We start from the raw sequence: 8,745 nt of genomic DNA on the forward strand, positions 1-8,745 counted from the left end.
GATCATGCAGTCTTATGGAATCACATTAGATTGGCTGCACATTGTGATTAAGTTAAGTGATGCCATAACCTGGGTTCAGTCCTTCCTAGCTAACCGTACAATGAGAGTCTTCTCCCCATCAGCAGCTGCTGATCACATACAAGTCTCCTGCGGAGTACCCCAGGGATCATGCGTTTCTCCTACCATGTATAACATCTTTACTAAGCCCCTGTTTGACAAGATGGATAGGCTGGGCGTCCCCTACACTAATTATGCAGACGACACCCAGATCCTTATTCCCCTTTCGGGCAACTTTCTAGAGGACTCGGCCTTAGTAAACAAGATATACCTCCTCATTCAGGCATGAATGGCATCCCATGGCCTTTGCCTGAATGACGACAAAACAGAGTTACTAATCATAGGCTCAGAGACGGCCATTAAAAAACATAATCCCAGCTACGCATCCTTTAACATTGACAATAACATCCTCAAAGTGATGCCCTCTGTTAAAACATTAGGCTTCTACCTGGACTCTGCACTTACACTTAAGAAGCAAGTCAACTCTCTAGCATCTTCTACAGCATATACATGCAAACTGACCCGAGCCTGCAGACCATTCCTCTCTGAAACTAGCTGCATCACCCTGGCCAATGCCCTCATAATATCCAGATTGGATTACTGCAATGCCCTGTACGTGGGAGCCAATCAATATATTATTGACAAATTGCAAAGACTTCAAAACAATGCCTTGAGAGCAGCTCTAAATATCCCCCACAGAGACCATACCTCTACATTTAGAAGAGACGTCCACTGGCTTAAGATCAACGACAGGATCCTCCTTAAAACACTCTCTCTCACTTCCAAATGTCTCAACATAGCCCCACCTTATCTCGTACAAAGAATAAACAAGAGAATCACGGCCCGCCCCATGAGATCTGCCAATACCCACACTCTAGAGATCCCAAGATTAAAACGTACTACAGCTGGCGGTTCCAGTTTTCCGGTAATCCCTGTGCAATCCTGGAACGCCCTCCCCCTTGATCTCAGAACTGACCAACCTTATTCCAGATTTAGACGCAAAGTCCTCACTTGGATACGAACAAACGACTCCTAACCGACTGCGTTAACTTCTTAATCTAGCTCTTCCTGCACTCATACCATGACTGCACTTGTTACCTAATGTTTGTCAGGCCTTACCCCTCTCAATGTATTTGCTACCTTGCACCTGTCGACTAGAATTTTGTAATACTTTATGTAACCACTAGTCTCTTGTAAACCAATGTGGCAGTAATTCTGTGTATTTCCTGTATGTATGTACCATATAGACTGTGTAACCAAGCTTTAAGTATACTTGTAACGTTGCGCCCAGCTACCTGAGGGTTTGGTGCGCTTTATCAAATAAACAAACAAACAAACAAACAAGATTCATCACAGTTGCTCAAAGAAATACCAGATCAATACAGATTGTATAGTAAAGAAGAGACATTTTTTCATCCTGGGTACTGCCTGTAATCCAAGCCGCTGCCAATGCCAAGTGGCTCCAGATCGTCTGCTGGGAGGTGATACAGTTAGCGAATGACACAAAACAAGGCATAAATGTCATAAAAATTGAGATGCGAGCAATCAGGTTAATGACGTTGCAGAACCGCTATGTGCTGGACTTGCTTACAGTAATGGAAGGTGGGGTCTGCAAAAAGATTGGGGATTCATGTTGCACCTACGTACCCCAAAACGACACAGACAATGGGTCTATCATGCACATAATTGGGGCCAAGCACACCCTCTCACCCACGTGCAAACAGAGGGTGGCAAAGAGAGATGTGACTGGATCGACAATTTTTTCTCTTGGGCATCAATCATCGTGGATGGGGACAATCGTAATAATATTGGTACTCGTAATAGTGTTGGGTTGGTGATCTTCTGCAACTGCCAGGTGGGACTTCAATGTTGTGCCAAAGTCATGCCTAACACTGCAATGATGATGGTTTCAATTGCGTTACAGAGCACACCTCGCGGTACAAAAGACAGCCAGGTACAAACAGATGATCCTGACAAACACTGCATGGTTAGATTAGAGCAAGCCCCCCCCACCCTCCAGGAACTATCACAACTCCCCCACCAGACCCTGGGAATTATAAGGAACACTGGGTTGACCTAGCAGGAGATGGGTGTATATACACATGACGTACGCCAGAGCAATATGCACAAGCAGGGGAAGGTTTACGTTCTGTGTGCAGAGCGTGGGTACCCAAGGAGGGAACACCACCATATTTGGAACCAAAGGGTTGGAAAGAGAAGAGAAAACAGAGGAGGAGAGGAAAAGGATTACATGGCAATTTGTTAATGTAGGATTAACAAAAGGGGGGAATGTTGGGAAGCGGGGGCAATCGTCCCAGGCTCCCAAGAATTCAAAATAATGCAGAGCCTTGAGAGTGTGTTGTAGACATGTAGAGGAGGTCCCGGCCATGGCCTGCACCCCTGCCCCCCATTTCGAGATACCAGGAACGTACTCGCCAAGGTATGTGACGTATGAGGAGCAGATGAACCAACAGAGAGCTGCACGTGGACTCTGCCCAGTGCACATCAGAAGAGAAATACCCGTTGAAGCACCCATAACCAGACAACCATGGGGCACGGTACCCTCTTAGACAACCGTACCAGCAGCTGACACGAAATGAAGAGTACCTACAGACTGTTCACGAAGAGACCCAAAAGAGTCCTAATGGAAGGTAAATGGTGACGTCATAAGCACCTAGACAGCTGTACAGCTGCACTTAAACGACAAGCGAAAAGGATAACATGAACACAAACAACAATCGAAAGATGACGCGCAAGAACGAAATGGAAAAGAATAATAATATAATGGATTTATAACAAGAAACGATGTTGATACATAAAGAGACGTAAGGAAACATTGCAGTGAAATAAAATGGAAGTATCCAACCAGCTAACGTGTGTAAATAGGTTTGGAACGCAAGAAGCTAAGAAAACGATACTGCTTGCAATGCTTAGTAGAAGTATAGGGCGGCAAGTGACAATTATATATCTACCTCAATGAAGCACACTATACAAGTGTGACTCCATTTTGTAAAAGCAGAATTAAGCCCATGCTGAAGGGGTCAACAAGGCCAAGATTCATATTCCAGGTGAAGCCGGAGGAACGAGCGGACTCAAAACTCAGTATGAAGCAGCTCATGCCTGGGAATTCGAGGTCAACCTAAGGAAGGGAGGAGAGCAGCAACCTCAAAGAATCGAAACTTTCAGAGCATACCAGCCAGCAAGTGAAGGTCGAGATAAAGAGGCCCCAGGCAGGAGGCGAGGCTACGGAAGAATCAAATGCACAAATAACAGGAAAATGAAGCAGATTCAAGGTGAACAGACACGTGACCAGCCAGGCGTGAAGAGGTACCAACGTCTGATGTCACCCAGAACCTAGGATGCCATAACTTTTCCAGATAAGAGGCTGCAGTTTCGAGGCCATCCTCAGCCAACAAACTGACACATAGCCCTAAAGGTACTGATTGATGGAAAGGAGGCAGGGTGAATCTTGGGGCACAAGGCACCTGGGTGTCCATTCTGCATGCTGCTAATTAAAGTGGAGATTTATTTTCTAGGGGTGTAACCACCCAATCACAATGGACCAAGTAATCTAGGGTCCTATAGCTTGTAGAACCAATAAGACGTCGTAGTTGTAGTGACGTCTATCATGAGTGATGTAGCAGGATGGCCGTAGACTCCCACCCAATAAGAGTTATCCAATCCTCACGCTCTGTTACCATATACAGATATAGTACCTATACTTAAGTTACCTTTTCCAACCAATAGAATTGCATGACAAAACTTTGAGTGTTACACGTCAGTGATGACGAATTTTGGGTATAACTGTTACTGTTTGAATGGAGAAGTTGGGAGTTGAAGCGAGACAGTTGATCGTGACACTGTTGATTACCATTTGTTTCCCTGTTTTTTATACTTGTCATTAAACGGACTTCCCTTTGCCAAACTATTGAGTTGTCCTTATTAAATTGTGTCGGAGTATGTGAATCCTGCACCCCAACCTCCTCAAGGTGCAGCTATCTTGTCTTGCAGGTACTTGAAGGTGAGTGTCATGATCTCTGCTTCCAAAAGGTCAGGGTTTTCCCAACTCCCTTGGAAGCAGATCCATAACCCAGGTTCCGAGTGCCAACCAGTCCCAATTGGGACCTTTTGGACCCAGTCCTGGCGCCAGTGGCACCAGGCTCATAAATATGCCCAGTCCCAGCGCTGGAAGCGCAGGGCTCATAATGCTTGGGTGGACTTACCTGCAGCAGACCATGCTGCTTACTTGCCTGCCAGTTGAGCCTCTGATCCTCTTCTGTTTGGAACTACTTTTGCTGTTGGGTGGGGCAGGAGCCACTCCCTAGATTCAGAACACTGGAACTCTTCTGGAAAGCAGGAACTCTTTTCTTACCTAGGCGTGGCTGTGGAAGGAGACACCTAAGCACTACAGGAGGCTATTTAAACCACACCCGATGGATGAATCTTGCTTTGCGTTATTCTGCATCCTCTGCAGCAGAACGCTCATTGTGTCTTCTGCATCTGATCCTGGGCCTAAGGAAAAAGGCTTACCATCCTGAATCCAGTCTTCAGCAACACCTATAAAGACAAGAAAGAACAGGTTAGCATTACGGTCTTCAGTGACAGCTCTTCACTTACCTGGTCCATCGGCTGTCACCAACGCCTCGCGCTGCATTCCGGCATCTGAAAGACAAAGGCTTACCTACTCTTCGTGCGCTCCGGAGGTCTTCACACTGCATTCCGGCATCTGAAAGACAAAAGCTTACCAACTCTTCGCACGCTCCGGAGGCCTTCGGCGCTGCATCCCACATCTGAAAGACAAAACAAGGTGCGTTTAAAGACATTGGGGAACTTTAATACTCACGTGCCATTACTCCTTTCCACATCTAACCCAGTGGGTATTCCGGCACCCTGCAGCCGCTCCGAACTTGTACCTGCAAAATAAAAAGACAGTTAGAGCGCATCGTGAAGCAGGCAACTAGCGCTTACTTACGTGCTTCCAGGCGCTTCTATTCATCACACGGGCTCCATCTTCAACTCACTTCAGCCCGTCATCCGCCATCGCCGGAACCCTGCAAAACAAGAAACATCATTACTAAAGACTTTAAAGACATTAGAATTACTCAAAACTTACCGTTCGTGCAGTAAACGACGGACAGCTGTCCTCTGAAGTCAAGAGGCCTGCTCCCCTTATCCAGTGAAGAAACTGGTTACAGCACCCTGCCCCGAGGCAGATGGAGAGCACAGCGTTCACTTACCTAAGGTGAGAGCGTTAACCTTTGGGGTTCTACAGGAGAAGAGAAAGGGAAGAAGAGAGAGACATTCAATAACCCAGTTCCTTAATCCCATATTTTCTATCTGCAGACATCTTACCCTTCGAGTCAAACATACAGTGCACAGAGGTCCAGCCCAAAGAGCCAGCCGTGTGTTACACATCACCTTTGAAGATACGGTATACGTCCAGTCAAGACCGGCGCCTCTACGGGAATCAGGTGAGCGTTACAGAACGCAAAGCCTACCACAAAACTCCCGTCCAGGCGCTATGGAAACCTCGGATACCGACCAGCTAGCCCAGTTACTTGGGGAACTAAGGGCAGAGTTGCATGCAGCCCGTCAGGAAACGAACGCTCTAAGAAGGGAACTGATTATTTCCAAGGAGCGAACAGATGATCTCGCTAGACAATTGCTACAGTCACAAGCCGGACAGACCCCGTTACCCGCATCTGGGGGAAATCTTCCTTCTACATCCTCTATGAATCCAGTGCAGATCAACCTACCTGGGAATGTACCTCTGGCTCCGCCCGAACGATTCTCTGGTGACCCAAAGAGGTTTGCAGTATTTATCAATCAGTGCCGGTTGCATTTCTTATGCCGGCCAGCAGCCTTTCCAACTGATCAAGCTAAAGTAGCTTTCGTGCTTTCGTACCTTAGTGGCAATGCGGCAGACTGGTCGATCCCTCTAGTAAATCAAGATGATCCGGTCCTCCATGATTTTCAAGCCTTTCATCTCAGTATGGAAAAACTGTTCGCAAGACATTCACAGGGGCAGGCCTTGGACAATGAGCTTCTTTCGTTGCGACAAGGTAATCAAGACCTTTTGGCTTATATTGCGTCTTTCAACAGACTGATAGTGGAAACTCAATGGCCTGAGGACAAAAGGATTACGCTGTTTCATAGAGGTCTCCGTGGAGAGCTCAAAGATGTGTTAGCCCAAGTAGTGAATCCCCCACAAGATTGTTCAGACTATATAGACTTAGTCGTTCAAATAGATCACAGACTGCAGAACAGGAAGGCCGATCGTTCCAAGTTTGACGCTCGAGTATTTTCCAAACCGCCAACTCCTTCCAAAGGAGTAGACTCCGGGGAACCCATGCAAATAGGGGGTCTGAAAGGTCCTCTAACACAAAAGGAGCGGGAAAGGAGAAAACAGTTGCAATTATGCCTCTATTGCGGAAACTCAGGGCACTTTCTTCGAGACTGTCCGGTGAAACCTGCCAAGAAGGCAGTAGGAGCTGCAGTTACCAAAGTTACAAACTCTGAGCAGGGAAACGACCTCGCCCGACAAGAATAGAGGTCCTCTTGCCGAGCGTGAAAACCAGTTCCGTGACCTTGCATTTCGTGATACCTATGGTCCTCATTAGCCCTGATAATCCGGATCGATTACATGCAATTGAAGCTTACGTCGACAGCGGTGACGTCGGGAATTATGTGGATCATGAAATGGTTTTGAGGATGACTCTAACTCTTTGTCCCAAGGCTGTAAAGGACGTCAATACTACGGTGGATGGTAGGGAGATAGCCTCCGGGCCAGTAACGCATACCACTCAAGAGGTGACGCTAGTAAGTCAAGATGGACACCATGAGAAGATCGTGTTCGATGTGATCAAGGCCCCTCAGTTTCAGATTATTCTAGGAATACCTTGGTTAGAGAAACACAATCCTCTGATCGATTGGCGAGCAAGAACGGTCCAGTTTCCAGAATGTGTCTCTACTTGTCACCCTCCACCTGGTGTTGCACTGGCAGCAATTTCTTCAGAGACTCCCCAGTTACCTCCCGAATACCTAGAATACCAAGATGTTTTCCGGAAGGATCAGGCTAACGCTCTACCTCCTCATAGGTCTTATGACTGCCAGATAGACCTGATACCTGGATCTACTCCTCCTTGTAGTAGAATGTATGCCCTCACCGAGCCTGAGAACCTTCACCTTCGACAATACCTGGATCAATACCTGGCAAATGGGTTTATTCGTCCTTCCAAGTCCCCTGCTTCTTCAGCTTTGTTCTTCGTTCCAAAAAAGGAAGGAGACCTTAGAACTTGTATAGATTATCGCTCCCTGAACCAGATCACTGTTAAGAATAGATATCCGTTACCTTTGATCCCTGAACTCCTGGACCAAGTCAGAAAAGCATGCATATATACAAAGCTGGATCTTAGAGGAGCTTACCACTTGGTACGAGTAAAAGAGGGCAATGAATGGAAGATGGCCTTCCGCACCAAGTATGGGCTATTTGAATATCAGGTCATGCCCTTCGGACTTTGCAATGCCCCGGCCGCCTTTCAATATTTTATGAACGATGTCCTCAGAGAGCTCATAGATGTGTGTGTTGTTGTTTACATTGACGACATCCTCGTTTATTGTTCATCGGAATCTGAACATCGGAAACACGTGAAAATGGTCCTCGAAAGATTGCGTCAACACAAACTTTTCGCTAAGTTGGAAAAATGTGTTTTCAACGTGACTGAAGTTGAATTCTTGGGATTCATATTATCACCTGGCGGAGTGCGTATGGATTCAAAGAAGGTTGATGCAGTTCTCAAATGGCCATCACCATCCTCCGTAAAAGGTGTGCAAAGCATGTTAGCCTTCGCTAACTTTTACCGCAGGTTTATCCCCGAATTCTCTCGAATAGTCCAGCCCATCACTGCCTTGTTAAAGAAAAACAAACGTTTTGAATGGTCTACCGAGGCGGAACAAGCTTTCCAGGATTTGAAGACTAAATTTATCTCTGCACTAATCTTAAAACACCCTCGCCCCGAACTCCCCTACATCGTGGAAACTGATGCTTCAAGCCTTGCCATGGGGGCAGTTCTATCACAAAAGGACCCAGTAACCAATCAGTTGCATCCCGTGGCATTTTGGTCCCGCAAATTCTCGCCTCCTGAAATCAATTACACGATTACTGACAAGGAACTTCTGGCTATCAAGTCTGCCTTTAAGGCTTGGCGGCATTATCTGCTGGGGGCCCGACACACCGTTACTGTGATTACGGATCACCGAAACCTGCAATATTTGAAAACCGCAAAAGCCCAATCCTCTAGACAACTCCGTTGGGCATTATTCTTTGCCGAGTTTGACTTCATAATTACCTATCGACCTGGTACAAAGAACGGTAAAGCTGATGCCCTTTCTCGGATGGGAGTGGAAGAACACTTGATCAACCCTACACCTGTACCAATCATTCCCGAACAAAGAATTCTGGGTGTAATCGCCACAGAATCCATAGAGGAAGTTAAGGATAAAGCCAGGCGACTTGTAACTCCAGCAGACATACAGAATTGGCATCTGCAGGGAAAGGACTTTGCAGTAAAGGACAACTTATTGTATTTCCAAGAACGATTATACCTACCCAGCATAGATTTACAGAAAAAAGTAATCTCTTGTTATCACGATTCTTTAATGGAAGGACATCCCGGTATGGCCAAGACC

This window comes from Ambystoma mexicanum, chromosome 4q, assembly GCF_040938575.1.
Source record: "Ambystoma mexicanum isolate Mex_15411 chromosome 4q, UKY_AmexF1_1, whole genome shotgun sequence".
Taxonomy (NCBI): domain Eukaryota; kingdom Metazoa; phylum Chordata; class Amphibia; order Caudata; family Ambystomatidae; genus Ambystoma; species Ambystoma mexicanum.